Raw genomic sequence first — 20,187 nt, forward strand, 5'->3', positions numbered from 1 at the left:
CGAGCTGCCCTGACTGCTATCTTGGGGACACACGCTAATTTAAGAGCGTCCTACGGGTGCTACGCCACTTGGCAAAAAGTCTCTAGTTCCTTATTAACTAGTGAGACCTGCAAAATCCACATACACTTGGCACAGCATTCAGTTTCAGCACTTCTTTCCGCCGAAGGGCAGGAGCTAGCGATGTATGCAGAGGGCTGCTGACAATGGCAGAGGTGAGCAGATTTTTCTCCTAGGCGGGTTCTGTCTTCACTGGAATCCACCCCACAACAGCTTCAATGGCGCTATCTGACTCCGACAGCAACCCGACCTGTACATTTGTAGAGGCGCATCACCTCCTGCTGCCCACCTCTGCTCCTCCCTTCTGAGCGCTGCGGTTCCCCGTCCAGTTCCCTCCCCCCTCCTGGTGCTGCTGTTGCAGAGAACCCATTATGTGCACAGGTCTCAGGCAGACTTCCACAGCTCCCTCTTCGAGAGCTCCTTCACAAGCATTATTTCTGGCCTGCGCTGCAGATAGTTTGGCGAATGTGACGTGCAGCTGTCAGAAGTGCTGCCCACTCACCTGTCAGAGGTGCTGCCCACTCACTCATGGGGCATGAAAATAGCTTTCCGTTGGTCCCATGTTATAAGGTGACTGAACGGTTCGCATGTTGGGATGAGAATACAAGTCCCTGCATGCCTTATTTTAGGCGGTTAAACAGACTACTCTGCGGAAAGGCTGGAAGATAACTCCAGACCCGGGCTTTACTTTTCTGGTGTTTCAAGTGCAATTACAATACAAGCATGGTGCTTCAAATTGGCTTAATTTAAGGGTGCCAAGAATGCATCTCCAGACTTCTAGAAAGTACTAGGTTGTTAAGTAATGACTTTGGTTGGCCATTAATCGTGTCCTTGTGACATACCGTGGGTGTAGGAGGCACTACGTTCTCTGTAGAAAGAAGAAAAAAAAAATGGAAACTTCGGATGTTCCCTATGGACCCACTTGAATTTGCCAGTGAATTTATTGTGACAGCTGGAACACCCAAGAGCGGGTAGCCTTTTTATTAGAATTACTCCAATAACACTGTGCCCCGAAGATCTTTGATTTTCTCATGAGTAAATGATTGGAGGAAGGCTGGTTCAAGCCACAACACAAAGTACATATAAAATATACTTCCAAACGTCCAGAAACATAGCACCATTGTTACGAGATCCAAAAGAAAGTAAAAGTCCTAAAATGTGTGGGTGGAAGAACATGCGTACAAAATGATCAACTCAAGTAGTGTGAACCATAGAAGATCAAAATGCAAATGTATGCATTTAATTTTTTTGAGCGGGACTAGTTGACCACCTGATCCATTCAGTAAGTTTGAGGGTAGCAAGAGGGGCAAGCTTTATAATTGTTTTTTGTTTGACCAGTGTACATTGTTAGGGTTGTCCTTTTCTAGAGCTAAACAGTCTACAGGGACCAGATATTGGTTTGGTTGACAGGAGAGGGAAGTGATGTCTCATTGCACATTTTCTGAACTAATACGTTACCCCAAGTCTGCTACCCAATTCATATACACCCTGATGCAAGTAGTAATACAACACAACTGCACAAAACCATTGTGTGGGGTGGTTTATACCTTCCGGGTCTGAAACGTGGAATTTCATTGGCAAACGTGTTCCAGGCAAGTTTTGCATGCCTTACTACCTCATTTTAGTTTGAGCTTTCCAGACAGCACAATCCATTAACGAAATAGATATTATGGACTCACCAAGAACACAGAGACTTACAGACATCGCATTGCTTACCACTGGTTGGCTTTACTCGCACTCTTATTTGCTTTCTTTCTATTGGATGGCTTTCTTGTTTTCAGCCTGTCCCCCGTGTTTGTGCCTCCAAGGAAGCATAGCCTCTTTAGCTACTCTTTGAATGGCTTAATTTTAATGATTCTTCTGCTCACTTTCACAGAACTACTTTTTTCTGTTTAAGCATCACGAGTGCATGTTTTCTAGCTGTCTTCCTCATGCACTTTTCTCACCCCCACTCTGCTCTCCCGTCCATGTGCTTCTCTCTTACCAGCACTAGTATTATTCTTTAGCTTGCTATTTGCTTAACAAAACACACAATCTACACCCACTATACACATGCATACTACTGCAAGACAACACAAGAAGGCAAGCCAGAGTGACTTTTCCAATGCTGTTTTTCTTTTTAAAGAAGAAGTGTGTGTATTCAAGTAATGGCTTAAGACTGTGAAGGCCATGGCAGACCCCAATATCAACTCTGGGGCACAAAGGCTGAATAAAGACGACAACGGTTATTCAGTCTGAAAGAGGATTCAAGAACAGCCATCTTGGGAACTGTGCATGGTGTGCTAATAGGACAACAAATTTATGTTTCATTTTCCAACAGAACCTGGTTATAAAATTTGACACATGCACTGTGCAATGACGTACACACATGGGTAAAGATTATATTAAATACATTATTGAAGAACTTGAACATGCCAAGAACTGGCCACAAGCATAGCTTTGGTCCGTAAAATATTGAAGCAGCTTTGGCAGAGCCAACAAAGCCAGGTTTTTTCATTACACGTGTTTGGGAATGGCTGGGACATTTCGCGAGCTACTCTCAGCTGTCCTAGAAAGAAAATCACAAAATGAAGCAAAATCTTGGCTTATAAAAATAGAGAAGCTGGAAGTATAGCTCCTTTGCTGGACAAGTTGCAGGGTTAAGCTGTACTCTAAGAGTTTTTTAACACGAGTCCGAAGATGACAATATAAGAGGTGTATTTAAAGGTTTTTACAGAATACAGAGACAAGGTTACTAAACTGTATAACTTACGGGTTACTACAGTTCGTGTAGAACTGTAGGGAGTTAAGTATTAGTTCAAATCTAAGACTGTTGAACTTACAAATTACCAATCATTGCCTACACCCAAACGTGGGGGAAATATTGGCCAAAATGGGAAGGCCGAGTACTATTCTACTTTTGAAGTTCGAGAAGAATACTATCAGGTGGAGCAGTCCCGAATGTCAACATTTGACCAAAGGGGGTCTTTCAGAATTCGAGATGGGAACCGATTAGGATGAAGCAGTAGTCCAAAAGTTAATACAAGGTTTGTCTAGTTCTATAACCACTGACGAGCACAGAATACGGATATAATCAACAGGCATTCAGATAGGGACAGAACAAAATGTTTTTAAAATTACTTTAAAATCGGAAATTATTGCAAAGAAGCACCAAGTTTCTTAATATGAAATCCTGCACAATAAAATTACTAAATGTAAAGCCAACCTCCAAGGAGACCCAATGTCTGACGCACTTTTGCAAAATGAGAAAGTCACACTTTGACGTTCAATATCAAAATTAGAAAAAAGTACTGCATGATGTAGCTTGACAACTTTTAGGTAAATGACAATGCTATTAACACGGTGAACTTCGCAACACCAGCTGCACCAAACATATACTCCAGTGACATTAAACCAAGAACCATGAGAGGTCCTACTTTTAAATAATAGCATGACTAAAATGAGTAAGCACTTTCCACTCAGGAGTTACAACTCCTTAGTTGGCGGGGGTTGGAATTTAGCTGTTCCCGGGGTGCTGTGCTTAACTGGGATACATTCATCATCCAAGGGAAAGGCAGATGGAAATTAGTCAATGTCTAAATTACTAAAGACAAAAGCCATTTTGAACCGATTTTTTCTTCCTGTATCATAGGGCAATAAAAAAAATTGGAAAAACACTTTAAACATATTATTGTAATATAATGGAAAACAAGGTCAACATTCGGGCACTCTGGTTTGCAGCCAATTACAAATTAAAAGAGGTAAAGTGCCAAAACAAAGGTTACATTTTTTTTTTTTTTTAACTTTGCGAGCCAGGCTACAAGCCCACTGTGTGCCCAAATAAGGCCAAGTATTGTCAAAGAATTAGAAGTGAAATAGGCCTAGAAAATCCTGCCACAGTGGAAGAAAAAAGGGACACAAAAAAAAAAAAAAACACCACGCAGCTATGGAAAAATTAAATTTAATTATCGGATAATAGAGTGTTCTTTAGAAAAGTAAAATAGCTACTCATATTCCAACACAAGCACTCAGTACATATATAAATGATTTGGTAAAAACAGGGCAATGTAGCAGCATGGACAACGGCAGATATATATATACATATACACACACACACACACACACCCCCCACACACACACTAATGGTGCTACTCATCTAAATGAACGGGTAGAGTTTAAGCATTTAGCCTAAAAGCTCGTTTTCTGAACCACAGTACAATTAAACCATTGCCCTATTATTTTGAAGTTTCGCATACATTAATCCTTTACCACTTACGTTCTGGATTAACCTGAATGATTGGATGAAACACGAATTCTTGAAAAGGGGAGAGTGAAAAAGGTGTAAACATCGTAACTATTAATAATAGTTCTGCAAACAATACTTTACACGGGGGAAAGATCGATCCTCAAACACCCTCTCCCCATCTTCTCTCTGCAGAGTAGTATGCTCTGTGGGCTAGTACCAATGACAGAAGCTTAAGTCTGCATCCAAAAGAACTATGGGACCCACCAGTTCACTACTAAAAACCCGTACAAACCAACACGATTACGAGTAAGTAACTTTTTCTTCCACATGATGGGTATTTCTACAGTGGAATACATTAGCAAAATAAAATGGTGTGACAGACCGTGCTAAAACTGGCCTGTTACTTCATTTGCATTACGGTAATTTTGGACCAAGATGTGCGGAGAACAACCAAGCTGCTATGTAACAAATCTCAGATGTGATGAGACCGCTTATGACCTGACCAGAGTCTGCACTCTGGGCTTTCCCCAAAGTTGCCATTGGCCTTATGATAAAATGTCACGTGCTTAGCTTTAAACTCACCCTTATGTTTTATCTCAATAATATCAAAGGTTGTTTCGACATCCAAGGTATGAAGAGACCTCTGAACCAGAACAGATTTGAAAAGCATAAGAGAAAAGATACTGTTGGGTTAATATGGAAATCAGAAATGGCCTTTCCAAAAGGTTTCCAGTGACAATCTATTCCGGTATAAAACGATGTGGTTTATTAACAGAACGTCTGGCGCTTGCGCCACGTTCTAGCAACTCCAAGGGCAGCTGTAAAAGTTACTTGGAGACTACGCTTTAGGTCCGTCATACACTGAACTTGAAGGTACAAGTCAATATAATTTCTATTTGCCGAGGAGGTTAACACCTTTATATGTGGATTTCCCCATAAAGCACAGACCCCTGAAAGCACACATTATAGAAATCCACCTCAGTGCATCTGCCTAGGAATTATGCAGGTGAATAATGCAGATGTTTTGAGCAAGAAATAACTTTCATATTTGCTAAGCCTCTGTAGATAGCTCTTGATCATTTTCTCTCTGGTTTGTTGAAATAATGCATTGACATAGTGATGTCAGTCTAGATCTACATGGTGCTTGACAGATAACCGGTAGCAAGGATGGAATTCAACGTGTTTATGTGGTAAGAGGGCTCTGTGGGCATCCTTTCCCTATTCGCTACACATACTTGCATGAGAGCACCCAAAATAATGGATTGTGCTGGAAGAGAGTTTTGGAAATGTTATTTTGACAGCATGGCGTTCCACTTGCACCCCCAGGGAAAGGAGCACTGCAGTTTGGGACTGGGATCTGTTATCAGAGTCCCTAGACTTTTAGGTCTTTTGCAAACACTTGCTGTGGGGCCTTTAGCAAAGTCTACTATTCTGTACCAGGACAATGGTGACCTCCGTGACTTTTGCTTTTTGCCTTGGGAGAAACCCTTGTGTGGTTGTTCTACTGGATTTCCAACTTAACGTACTGCTGCTTTAGTCTCTACCTCAAGACCTGGATCTTAAAGACCCTTCTTTTCTTGAAAAAAAGTTCAAAGTTCCCCTTTTATTTATTTTAAGTAAGTCAATGAGTGAGCTGAATAAAGATGGAATGAAAGAACGCAGAGCGTCAACAGAAGAGTGAATTCAACCCGGTTCACCTGTCTGTTGCCTTCGCCAGGACAGTAACTCTAAGAAGGAAAGCATCATTTGAGCAAGGTCTTGTTAATGATCCGAACTGAAACAAGCATTAGAAATACAATAGGTCTCGCTTTTTTAAGTTAGAGCTATTGACATTGTAAATGGCAATGTTTTTTTACCTACCGAGGGAGGGAGCAGCGGGGGCGGCGGACTACCAAAATGCTCTCTTAGAGAGTGATTGGCCAAAAGTAAACCAAACAAGCAGAGCCTTTAAAAACAAGAAACGGAGTTGCACTATACACATGAATAAAAACATTCACGAAGGATGACAGTTTGCAGCGTATATTACATGCCTTTCTCAGAGATAAAAATAAGTTAGGAATTGAAAAATGAACTGCTAATGAAGCTGGTTGTCAGTACGACCAGGAAAGGATGACAGAGTGAAAATGAGGAGACTGGATTGATTTGCCACAAAATAGCACAGCGAAGCGGTCAGTGGCAGGGCACGCACTTATTTATTGTAGTAAGACCACTACTCCACTTACTTTGCGGCACTGAAGTTCAAAGGCAATGTAAACACAGACTCTATTGCCTTTCTGAGTTGCAATCCAAGGCATGAACGGACCACTGTCCAAAAAAAACACAGCCTACGCTGCTTACTGCATGCCTCCAAAGGATGCAAAAGAAACCAGAAGAAACAAGGCACACAGATGTGGATGGTTTGGCCCCAGGGGCACTGAAGAGTGCACAAAGAACATGGGAGCCCACAAGGAGGTCCCTGCTTTTCTGCCGGTGAAACGGTGGATGGCGCGCACGCTCATTGTTTGCCTGCTTAAATCAGTCTAAACTTTTATTTATAGGAAGATACTGATTGAGGGAGTGGGAAAAGTACTATATATCATGCATAGCTGCAAGGTTTGAGATGGCTATGTGTGGCATTTTCACAACTTAAGTGTAATTATGAGCGACATTTCAACAGCTATGAGTGACACTTTCTTGCAAGCAAAATCAAGCAATGAAGACGTAGAAAACAAATAAATATCAGAAATTACACCTATTTGAGCAACGTGGCTGCGCAAGGAAAGGCACATTTTCATAGCATAGGAAGTCAGTGTAACAGTAGATCATGACTTGCACCATAGCTGCCACGTTTTCAGATTGGTTATATATGGCATTTCCATTGTTTCAATGGACTTCTGATGAATGAAACGGAGTGGCACTGAAAAAGCTAAAATACAAGAAACTTCAAACTATTGAGCAGTGAGAAGGTTTAAAAATTACTTGAAACTAATGCAAAACTCCCGAAATCCGCTTTCTAAGATGACCATTATATAAAACAGTTGAGGCAGCGCTTTTCATCTCAATTAAGACAGTAAGGAACTCTGTTGCATCAGCCAGTATAGACTTGCTGTGAAAACCGAACAACACTCAAGGCGGCATGTTTTTTATATGTCACTCTCCGTCCATTTAACCTTTCCGTAGGAATTTTTTTATATCAGAAAAAATAATCAGTTTAACCCAACACACCCACCTAGTCCGATAGGCCCACAGACAGACAAATAACTATCCCATATACTTACCTGCTGCCTCGAGACCGGGTGGCACTGGCGGCAGAACAGCAACTGAAAGGAAAGCTGCAACATCTGTGTCTCAGGGGTCAAATCATCATGGTCTCAGCTGTCTACTGTACCCAGTGCGCGCTAACAATACCACGTGACACGAGGGCAGTAGTTTCAGCTTCAATGAAGCTCCGGGCCAGCCCTGCCCATCCAGCGCCAAACTATCTACTGACTCACTCACTGACTGGACACTACCCCTACAGGCTTCACTACTGTGCAGTTCTGGGGTCAAGAGCTGTGAGCTGCAGCTCTCGGTTCATCAGCATGTTCCTACTACTGCACAAACTCTTTCTGCACACGGGTCAGTACACATACTTACAGCGCATCAGGAGCGGTTACAGTGTGTGCAGTATCATCTCACTGCACAGGAGTGACCCGTGCAGTGCAATTAAATATAGCACGTCTATCTAATGAGATTTTGTAGTGCACAGGCACTTTGCAGCTGCATGCTCTCTAATTGCACCGCGGCAACGTTTACTGCATCCACTCGGACTCCTGCTGCACCCAAGTGCTGCACCCTGCACACCAAGCCTAGGGCTCTTGGTGCAATGCACTGATCCTGTAGGCTGGTGCCCCCGCCTCCCTGGAGACGGGGATGCCCCTCTTAGCGTCTGCAGCCAAGTGGAGAGTTAGCGGGCCCGGGCCAGCAGGACATTAAAATTAATAAACCCCACATCCATTAAAATAAGTGAAAAGAAGCCCAAGACAAGCATATGGCGATGTTAATAAAGGCGCACAGTGAGAACTGTGTGATGCTATCATAGGTGGGAGGGGTGTACTTTAGAGGCAATGCAAAAAAAGAAACAAAGGCGCCGTAAATAAATAATTAAAGGCGTACGATGAGCCTGCTCCATGCAGTTTCGGAGGTGAGAAGAGTGTGCTTTGCAGAAAAACCTGTTGCCTGAAGTGAAAATATAATGTGCTCCTCCGGCAGTGTTATGCATTGCTCTATAGGGGCTTGTCCGGATTGTTTTTTTTTTTCCTGTGGGGAGTAAGTTGTGTCATGACTGGATAGCAGGTATTTTAAGTTGAACGGGGGTACTTCTGGCAGCCATTGAAAATGGTAAGAGGGCCGGGTGGAAACGTTTCGTTGAAGGTTTGGGGAGCGATGGGGTCAATGCAAGGTGCGTCGGGGGGAGAAGCGGAACACATGGGTCTGTGTAGGGAATCCACGCGACGGAATGGCCACCTCGAGTTTAGTTTTGTGTTAGTGTCTGGTTTCGACGTGGTGCTGCAGCACCCATATACTGCCAGCGTACACGTAGCGGATGTTGGTCTCTGGAAGTGGAAAGTAGATATCTATGAACAAAAGGAGCACACCCTGCTGTTCAAAAGTCTGACGCCGCTGTTGTGAACCTGGCCCTGTGTATGGCTGCACTAGCGCTCCGCCAACACAGTCCGACCCTTTTCCACCCCAAAAATTACATAACGCCACAAAAACAAGCTGTCGCCATTACACACACAGCAACGTGTTTATTTTAGCATCGCGCTTCCACTTTAAGTGAAAGTGCGATGTAAAAATGAATACGCTGCTGCCTCGCTCCGTGTCTGCCCGGAGTAAACAAGCCTCTATTATAGAACCACAGATGGCCCCTATAAAGATAAGGAATTGCTTCACAACAGCCGTAAGGCACGTCATGAGTCCGGGTGGGCCGGACTAAAAGGCGAAAGGGCTACAACCAAAAACTCATTTCCAACGGCAGGCCACCGTTTAGTATAAATGGTGACGCCAGCCAATGGAAATGAAGGGCGGGGCTTAAAGCCCTCTTCTGAAAGTCCTTGGTAGCAATAAATCTCTCCGAGCGAGCTACTCATGTGCGCAGCAACACTAGGCGAGACCTAAAAAGGAGTTTGTAATATGGCCCCTAACCAGAATATGTATCCTGGTCAGGGTGTATGGGTGTACTTTTCGATCTAGACCTTGAGAACAGAACAAGTTAAACGATCTGAAGCTGAACTTAGACAGTTGGGTATCAGCAGCTTAACAGGGAAGCCAGACTCTGCCTTGGATACAGAGGTCCAGTGCAATAGTTTTTTTTTTTTTACTATTTCACTTTTTACTATTTGCTATTTCTTTTTACTAATGCAGTAACTCCTTTGCAAAAGCAACAGGCTCGGAGATGGATGAAATAAAGAGGGCGACAGGATTTAAAGCATCCCCGGGTAGGTTGCAACAACAAAAGTAGCAAAAGAGCACATAGCACGGACAGTAACGAATCACCACATTTCTCTACATGGAGGATTTGTTTAGTGTTGTGTATTAAATATGCTTCAATGATAACATTTTTAACGTCATCGCCTAGACTGCGATTTACAATACCGTACATTTCAATACACACTGTCTTTTCTGACTCCGGTCTTATGCTATACTCAAGGATGATGCACTGAGAAACCAGGTATCCAAATAACTTGTTTGGAAAGGCATGGGGAAAGTCTCTCTTTCCCTACTTGAGATGACAAATTCTGGCTTTCCGCAGTTTGTTTGATATTTGCTAGCCATTCTAAATTCCAAATCTGTAATCGGAGTGCTCCCAGAGATTGAGGTTTTCAGAACACATTCAGGGAGTTCAAGAGTTCAGAGCGACATCGGAATATTCTTGGATTTTTTCCATAAAATTATGCAGACATTGAGTATTTGATATTTGATATTTTTGGGTATTTGTAGAGCGCAGACATACGCTCCGGAAGGAGCATCTTGGCGCTAAGTTAGCAAGCAGCGGGTACATAAGAGATGGTACGTGGTGAGGAGACTAAAGCTAGATAGCTGCCAATACAGAGGTATCTGATTGTTGGTAAACCCAGGTCTTTAGGAGTTTTCTAAAGGTGCTCTCCTTGTCGGTGAATCTAAGATTGACAGGTAGATTGTTCCATGCCCTAGCTGCCAGGACGGTGAAGGTCCCCCCCCCCCTGGTTTTGTATTTGAATATTGGAATGGTAATAAGATTTGTACCAGATGATCTCAGATCTCGCGAAGGGTTGTAGCATATGAAGCGCTTTGCAAAGTAATGGGGCCCTGAGTTTTTCATAGTTCTAAAAACAGTAAGGAGAAGTTTAAAAAGAATCCTTTTGTGTAACGGTAGCCAATGGAGAGTGTTCAACGCCGTTGAAGCTGATGACCTTCTAGGAAGTCCCAACACCAATCTGGCGGCTGCATGTTGTGTGCTCTGCAGCTTTTTAAGGGTGGACTTTTTTACTCCCGCCATTAAACCATTACAATAATCAAGTCGGGAGAGTATTAGAGCTACCGCGGCTGATTTTCGGGCTGCAATGGGGAGGAAGTCAAAGAATTTTTTCAAAGACTTAATGAGTCCAAAACAGCGGCCAGCAGTGATCCTGACGTGGTCATCGAAAGAGAGGAATGAATCGAATTGCACGCCCAGGTTCCGCGCTGAATGTACAGCGCTAGGTGGAGCCTCAGATCCTGTGGGCCACCAGTCCTTCGGGCAGAAGGATATATCTTTGCTCAGCAGTATGATTTCGGTCTTGGCACTATTGCATCTTAGATGATTGTTGTTAAGCCACTGGAAGACATCGGAAAGACAATTTTGGAAACGCAGATCTGCGCTCGTACACTTTTTGTCGATCGTAACGACAAGTTGTGTGTCGTCAGCGTATGACGCGACGAGGATCCCATGGGATTCTATCACAGCGAGGAGGGGGGCCATATAGATATTAAAAAAGAGGGGACTTAATATGGACCCCTGGGGCACTCCTGATGTTATGTGTTTCTCGCTGGATAGATAGGGACCCAAGGACACAGTTTGGGACCTATTAGATAGGAAAGATTTAACCCATGCCAAAGCTGTGTCTGTCACGCCGATCTCTCGCAGTCTGTTGATCAGGATGACATGCGAGATAGTGTCGAACGCTGCTGTTAGGTCAAGCAGGATGAGGATGGCCTGCCTGCCCTCATCCTGCAGGAACTTGATAGAATCAGCTAGTTCGATCAGAGCTGTTTCTGTGGAGTGACCAGATCGAAATCCCGACTGCTGCGGATGCAGGATGTTACCAGTCTCTACAAAGGTTTTCAACTCTTCATATACCAGCTGTTCCGTGATTTTACCAAGGACAGGTAGTACTGAGATGGGGCGCATATTGGTAAGATCAGTGGGGGATTTGTTTGGCTTCTTCATCAGAGGCTTCACAATAGCCTTCTTCCAGTCATTGGGCACCATCCCGGAGTCGAGAGATTCATTTATGATGGTGTTAATATAGGGATTCACTGTATCAATCAAATAAGCAAAGCAAATAACTACTTTTCCAGGCCAGTTTTTTAGGTCGAGCCTAGAGCAGCGCAAGCGCTGCTTGCTCTACTTTTAGTAAAGGGGTAAAAAAAAGAAAGTGCTACCAGATGCTGCCATAGCCGGCCTAGAGCTTGAGTGCATATGCGCGGGCTTTGCGTGCCTCAATTCCCTCTCCCACCACAGATCTCGTCACTCTGCTGGCCTCAATAAGTGCAATTAGCCTGGCTGCGCGCGCGTCTGCACCACTTGCATGCTTTTTTTTCTTTCAGCGCGCGCACACACACACACCACCCGGGCTTGTTTTTTATTTAAACACGCGCATGTTTCCTGTAGCTTGTAGTGAGGAAAACCTGCCTCCCATCTAGTGCTTAGTACAACAATGTCCACACCGATCGCTTTTTTTTTTAAACCAAATTTCAGTAGCTATGAAAGCCTCTCCAACACCTTCCACCGTCTATCCACGTGCACTATTCACCGCTCGCTATTTCTTCCTTTTTTTTTTTCACCCTCAGTGGACACTGCTCTGCTTGTTGTAAACGGTCATTGAAAACTCACTGATCTTCGAGAATGATCCGAGCTCAACGGGTGCGCTTCCCGAGATCAGAGTTGGTATTGCATGCTTGGCTTTAAATGGCAATTCAGAAGTGCAGTTACCTACTATCCAGAGTACCTATTTGTTCCTGAGAAGTGCTGGTACTCGCCTATTAAATATGCTGCTGGAGATCCGAAACGTACAGGTCCTCTCCCTTTCAAATTAAAAAATGGCAGCTACTCAGTACCAGGCAGTAGCTACTCATTTAAAGCACTAAGTGCATGTCTGCGCCCAGAGACCCGTCTGTATTGTGCACCGAGTTTTCTTACAGTTTGCAACACCATCATTCAGAAACACACATTACCTATAAATCGTATTTTGCCGGTGTTTTCCTGGTCGAAACAGTTAAAAAAGCCTGCTCGCGAAGCAACAATGAGCAGTAAGGTGGGGAATTTTAAATTAAGTGTAGCTTTTTTTGACTCGCACAGTTCACATGTAATCAAGTAGAGGAGTAAATTTAACAAGTCACTAATCTAAAAAATAAAAATCCGGCCTGTGTGTAAAATTTTTATATTTGCGAAAAAGGTACAAAGGACACTCATACAACAAACCACTGCCCTTCTACTTAACTGGGCAGATACGTTAGATGTCATGGTTAAAATATGCAAACTTGGCTAGTATTGAACATATTTCTGACCAACACCCACAAAAACAGTTGCCTCCAAAGGCCATCGCGTTGTTTCCTTTAATTTAAATCTTCGGTGTCGTTAACAGAAAAACCGCAGGATGACTGGCTGTAATTAATCTAATGCTGGGATGTGTTTTTGCATTTCTTCAGCGCTTCGCTACATTTTATCGAGCGAGAGGAGAAGAAAATAACTAGAAATTAATACAAAGTGATAGCGTTTAAATACCTTAAGTCTACAACTCCCTCGATATTAATTCCTAGTGGTTAGGTTGCTGGCATTGGAGCAGTGGACGCAGCAACGAAGACACCCTCAACCGGATTAGAAAACACTCTCCCCCTACGCCTCAGGTCCCATATCCAATAAACAACAAACGCTCATTGAAGCAGCCATAGCACTCGTAGTAAGCGTTATATTACAAACACGCCGACATTACCGCTCAGCCAGGAAGCGCTCTGAGGAGACGTGGTTAGCATTATTTGAAGGTTTCCTCGATCCCTCAGCAGACCCTCAGTTTGTCCCGGACGCCCCACCTAGGATGTTTTAAAAACACTCGTTCTCACTTCCTGCCCCGAAAGGCACACACGGTTTTTCCAATACCTGAAACCGGTGATTTATTTGTAAGTAAACAATAAGCCGTCAGTCTGACACCAGAGAGCTCAGCCCTGCTCTCTTGCTCCGACAAGCATTAGCCGGGCATGCGGTGTTTACTCAGATACAACCCCGCCGAGCAAGTTTCATCTACGCAGATTGATAAAAGGCGGGCATTCTCAGATCATCAAAGATTTGAGTTACATCGTCCGACCAGGGTCTCCCGAGCCTGGTGCCCAAAAGCTTCGGAGGTCAGCTGGTCCCGGCAAGAAACAATAAGGGCAATTGCGAAGGAAAGCTGCGATAAACAGATATGAAGGACTTCCTCAGACCCATTTGTTCACTGGAGAGGGTACAGAGGATGTACCAGCAATTCATGGGAGGGCAGCGGGAAGGCCCCAGCAGTGTAAATATATCAACGTCACTGTGGGAATGAGTGCATGCAGAGATATCCTGTTCCATCCTCCTCTCTCTCTCAATGACAATCTCTTCAAAACTGCAATCAACCTAACCTAGTTCTCGTACTCAAAACAAAAAAAACCTATATTTAAATAGATTTCGTTGCAAAGAACTTTATTCAAACAATGTGTGCAGCAAAGGCTGTGCTCGCACAAATTCAGAAGAATCAAGATAAAGGTTCCTCAGTCCCTTTTTAGGGACTTTGTTATAGCCTGACCCTTACCAATCAATATAGGAAGGGAGAGTGTTTACACCACTCTATCCACACAGCCACAGGCTGAAGGCGAGAAGTAGTGTTTTGTACCAAAATGGATACCAGAAAATATGTATACTATGACATAGTAAATAATATTTGGTAGTTTTGTTTTCTTTAAACCCTTCCCTGTTTCAACAAGCATTGGCATAGCCAATAGGACTTGCCTTTGGGACCTTATAAGTGTTTAGCCATGCAACAGTTGATGTTGTTGCACCAAGGATATTGTGCTGCCTAACTAAATACTTATAAGGTCCCAAAAGCGAGACCTATTGGCTATGCCAATGCTTGTAGTTATTAAGGTACTATGTCAGATATCAGATGAAGCGATCACAACTCATTATCGGATTTCCTGGTTCTCCCGTAACCACAAAAAAACTGGTTGACAGGCTATCTACTGTGATCTTAGCAGTAATGCTGAGTAGTGCCCCAGGTCATATGGGCCAATTGAAGGAAGGCTTACTCCTCTTGTGCTATTTAAATAGAAAATCTCTTGTCTAGGGTCACCCACCATTATCTGCCTACAATATTTACAGAGCAATGGCCTGCAGTTGAGTAGTTAAGTGAGGGAAAATCAACCCCCTCAATCGGACGACCCACAACAATCCAGCCGGAGGGATTACAAATTTCTAAATAACAAATCTAGTATACATATGCAATGGAATACCCAGATCATTCTTCAGAGGATTACTCACTTATCGGTGACGGTCAGTAAACACAAGGGGACTGAATAAAACCGTTCGGGAGCTTGTGCTTTTAGGATGTTTGCACCCTTCTCAGGTCCTTGCAAGAAGCAAAGAGCCAAATTTCCTCAGGGAAGTGGGCGGACTCGGCAGAAAGACATGAACTATCAACCATGTGACATTATCCAAGGTTAACATCACCAATGTAGCATGACAGAGCACACAGGACAAAAAAAAAAAACACATGGCTGAAGACTTGACGATTACACTGCAGCTCAGCTATTTACAGACAAAAGTGACACAATGAATTCGCTAATCTCAGCACTTGAAACAAAAGAAGTGAGCATGAATGCAGAAAACAAGCACAAATGGGATACTTTCCTCTCAAATTACCTTACTTGCTTGCAGCAAGTAGAGTAGCCTCTCTTTACTCCATCCCCCTTTCCTTTCCATTTACTTTATCTTACTTCACCACCCACAAGCTGACCAATATTCCCTACTGGTTTAGTCATTGTTTGTTCTTTTGTCCATCCCTTCCTTACATTGTGTTGAGTGTGTTTTCTTTTGTTCTGATCCATTTACACTTTTCGTAATGGCTCCATTTTTCCTGGTCATTCACTCTCCAACCATTTTACAGCTTCATGGTAGGTACTCACAGCCTTTCGATATGCCCAAACAGGGCTCCAGGAGTTAACATTCACAGGTCCCATCAACTGGTTGGCAGGTCAGAAGTCTGCATCTCGACCAAAGCTAACTTCCATCTTTCACAGTTTGTTATTCATTATTTACAAAATGGGTATTAGGTACATGTTATTTATAGTATTCGAAACATCAACAGTTTGAAAATCAACAATATAAAAACAAGTTAATTTGGGTGCTAAATTAAGATATAAATATGTAGTCGAGGAGATGTTGACAGCACTGGGAATAGAGGGAATACAGCTTCGCCTGGAGAGGACTGCTCAACACTTTTCTTTAGACTAAAAGTTACAATCTTACTTCTGGCCCCAGCACTTCTTTATTTGAAGACTTTCTGTCATAAGCACTGAATTAAATAATGAAGAATGTTTACAACATAGTGAGCTTATTTATTACACCTCTTCAAATCACTTCAATATGGCTATTCAGTTTTTAAAATCTAGCCTAGCAACTCCAATGACTGGGTTTTCAGACATTGCTGTGAAGGCCAAATGTGGGGAGCTAGCAGGGGATGATAAAATTCCAGCATTATTTTTCTCCAACCTAACCCGACAAAGCAAATGGCACAGATTGAACGGGAGCAAGCATGCAGGAGAAAGAGGCCAGAACTGGCCATCAGCTTTCTCCAATTTACTTTTGTAGGGGTTTGGGGGGTTCAATAGCCCCTTTTGCACCTTAAGAATGAAGTCAGTGCCACTTGCTAGTAATGCTTCTGAGAGTCAGCTTGAAAGAAGGAAGTTATCACTGAAGAGAAGGGAGTTCTGATGATGTACCTCACAACAAAAACACAAAAAGCAATCCGCAGTCCAGCTGCTTGTAGAAAGAAGCTATGCAAGAATGACTAAACAAGAGTACTAAGTGAACAATGTTGCCCCTCAGGTCTACCTTGCTTGTGCCCTTGTTGGCCAGGGGCCTATCTTCAGGAACTGTTACACCAGAGCAAAAATCCATTTAACTCGATGTCAGGCAGAGGTGAGTAGTTTCTCTTACAGCCCGGAACCCTAGAATCACCACTAATATTCCCAGAGACCTGGAAATGGGCTACAAACTTCTTTGATCGTAACTGCGAGACTTACTAATAATCAGTAATTCCTGTGCAGGGGCACTTGGTGGGCACCACAACCCCAATCACACACCATTACCATTAACATACTCTTACTGTGATTCAGCATCAACACTACTTTGGGATAATGGGGCAGGCCATGGCACAGTTGTAAATAGTCAAAAAACAAAGTGATCCACCCTTATGGGAAAGTATATAAGTTTTCCTCCAGACTACGTGTGTCTCCTACAATGGTGGAAAGCACACAGCTTTGTTTAAATACCCCTCACCCACCAAAAGGTCCCTTGGCGGCATGCTTCATCATCTGGGTCTTCCCGCTCACTGCGGGACTGGGCGTGCTGCGACCTACGACTACGTGGGAGCACCGATTATGCAAAACATTACTATGTGTGGTGTAGGAGTGTGAGCGGGTCAGAAGTGAGTGAATGGTGAAAAATTAAAAACTACCTGGCTCAGTGAAAAACAAATGATAATGTTCCTTTGAGCTGGTATCTTTAAACGTGGGGAATGAGATGGAGATACTATGCTTTAATGAGCAGTGTCTCCTGTGTCGACATGTTTCGAAGCCCTCCCCTGGCTTCTCATCCGGACCTAGGAGAGATCCCTTCTACACTCAAATAAAAACAACCGAATTTACATATAATCCTAAGTAAGTGGTACACAAATTCTACATGCACACCATACTATACCCCAGTAGGTATATTGCTGAATGGGTTTCTTATATCGCCCAGTAAATGCCCCATGAGCCTTCAAAACGGGAGGGATGAGGTACCTATAGTCACAAATATCAAGGTTACCTCCTCAACAGGACACTGCCTCGCCGCGACATCCTAGGTCGCAGGGAAAGGAGTTTGCCTAATGGCTAGGGCGGTCAGCCTCGAATCTGGGGAACTGGGTTCGAGTCTCGGCAAGGATGCCGAACATCCTGTGATTATGGGCAAATCACTTAATCTCCCCGTGTCTAACAAAAAAATGAATGTGTCCTCATGTAATGCAACTGGTGCTATGTAAAGCGCTCTGATAACCAATTCGGGTCAAGTGCGCGCTATATAAAACGCTTTACAATAAAAAAAAAAAAAAAATTCAAACCGTACCTGTCCAAGTGTAGACAAATGCCCCACTTTCTTTGCTGGCATTTGCAATGCCAAAGAAACGTGTGTATGATCTCAATCTACGAACTGCACCTCTGGTTCAAACTTCACACTGCAATCTGTCAAAAAGAATATAGATTTAGTGGTTTCCTTAACTCAAACATAACTGCCCCCATGCGTTAGGATTAGGAAGTTCACAAAAATAATTGTGAATTTAGTGAAGAAAAACGTTTTATATAGGTGATTCTGACTCAAAACGACATAGCTAGGAATAAACACATGAAAGAAACAAGTTAAAAAGAAGGAACAATCCTAACCACGCCCCACTGGGACTCCATTCCCCTTCGTGAAAACGTAATTATACTGGAATTACAGGTAGGCAATTTTAAACAGTGATTAGTCATAGAATGGAGAGAAAGAATGTAAAAGTTGCACAAAGATTGAAATGAGGTTTAGTTTATCTTAACGTAAAGCAAATGCTAACTAAATGGAAACTAGCATTGCCGAAGTCAATAGGTCCAGCCTTCATAATCTGCTGCAATGCTTTGGTTTCTTTTCATTGCAAGCTTCTACCATCAAAAGTGAACAAAAACAAATAAAGAATGCTGGTCCCTAAATCGGTCAGTCATATAGTTGCAATAAGAATTTTTTTTTTTTTTTTTTTTTTTAAACGCACATAGAAGATTGGTGCAGCCAAGTGACCTTAGTAAAGGTATAGAAACCCTTATAGCTTCGATTCAAATCATAAAACATTCTTACTGGTGAAAAAGGTATTACTTGTTTTGTATTTTTAGAATCTGTTTAAAAAGACAAGGATCACTAAATAAATACTGGCAAAGTCAATATTTCTGCCACGAGCTGCATAACTATTGCTTTTTCTTTTGAAATACTTTCCAACTCTACTGGCTGTCCACGCATGTGCTTGCACTGCCATCTCGGAATCTTTTTTGTAAACCTTTAATTGAAAGAGCGACCGGGGATGCAGGGCAGATATTCAACCGCAAAAGTCGGCGGATATCCTTGTGGTCCGGCTCGAATGGCCGAACGCAAACAGCCTTCTGCTGATTAACGTATATTCCAGACCAACTAAGATCTCGCAGACATCGCACACAATAGAGGAGTTGGCAGCTGTTTTAGATGAAATCCCCCAGGGTACCTCCATCTTGATCGGGGGTGACCTCGATTCTCACTATGAGCCCCTCCCGGGTATATTGGTGAACCTGGCCGAGGAAGAGGATATGGAGTGGTCTATACCGCCCTTGCAAGCATCGGCTCCTGGAGCTTGGACCCCTCTTGCCACACAAATCACCGCTCTAACCATGAAATATGGACTGCGGGCATGTAACGGCAGGGCAATTTCGGACAAACCAGCTAGTTACACCTTTAATAGTAAGGGTAGGAAGTCAAGATTGGATTATATACTTGTGCCCTTAGCACTGTGGCCGCGCATCATCGACTTCCGGGTGCTACCCAGGGAAGACAGCGACCACAATGCGCTGGAATTGGAAAATGACCATCCCGGCCTAGATCCTAAGTTGCGCCAAGGGGTGTCTCTAGAGGCTGGTCTCGGCCTCACACAAAATAGACGGAGAGTAAAGTGGGAGAGATTAATCGCTAACCCGGAGAAGATACCCATGCTTTATGCGAGGGTAGTTCCTATACTTGAAAAGGTGCAGGTTCTCATGGCCCATGACACAACCCAGAGTGAACAAGAATATTTGGGGCAGATTCATAGAGATCTCTCTAAATCAATATCTGTAATCCTCACCCGCGCACCAAAGAGGGCTAATGGTCGCGTTGCTGGTCCAATCTGGTATAATAAGACCTGCCGCAACGCCAAAACAAGCCTATTGACCTCTATCAAGGCGGGTATGGGAAGTGGGGTAATTAGGGCCAAGAGATCTGCTTATAAAATCATAACTAGCAACGCAAAAAAAGAATGGGAACACCTAAAATGGGAAACACTCAGCATCGCTTGCCAGGGGTGACTCACGTAAATTCTGGCGAACTGCGAATACCGGTTCGATGGAACTGGCCACAGCATTGGAGCTGAACATTTCAGCCAGGGCATGGTCAGACCATTTCCAATCGTTATACCAATCACCGGATGGGGAATCTGTTGCTCCTCCCTCAGTACCGATTGAAGACATTACAGAAACGCCCCTGTTCACAACTAAGGAGGTTAGAGCGGTTATCGTTGGATTGGCATCAGGTAAGGCTCCCGGTCTGGATGGTCTCCCGGGTGACCTTTTTAAGCAGGAGCCGGATGTCTGGGCTCCCTACCTAGCCCTACTATTTAATTCCATCT

The 20,187-nt window shown here is 43.4% G+C and overlaps 1 protein-coding gene across 4 annotated transcripts in view; it reads right to left on the reverse strand.

The window, feature by feature from the left end:
- Nucleotides 1-20,187, reverse strand: part of THRAP3 (thyroid hormone receptor associated protein 3) — a 257,145-nt gene that overhangs the window by 230,202 nt on the left and 6,756 nt on the right. For 2 of the 4 annotated variants that reach the window (XM_085647945.1, XM_085647942.1), the window contains exon 2: nt 17,883-17,998. The exons of the other annotated variants lie outside the window; for them this stretch is intronic. The gene's annotated coding sequence lies outside the window, so the exon portion shown is untranslated. The remainder of the gene's footprint in view (nt 1-17,882; nt 17,999-20,187) is intronic. 4 annotated transcript variants of the gene reach the window in all.

The sequence above is a fragment of the Triturus cristatus genome, chromosome 3_2 (genome assembly GCF_964204655.1).
Source record: "Triturus cristatus chromosome 3_2, aTriCri1.1, whole genome shotgun sequence".
NCBI lineage: Eukaryota > Metazoa > Chordata > Amphibia > Caudata > Salamandridae > Triturus > Triturus cristatus.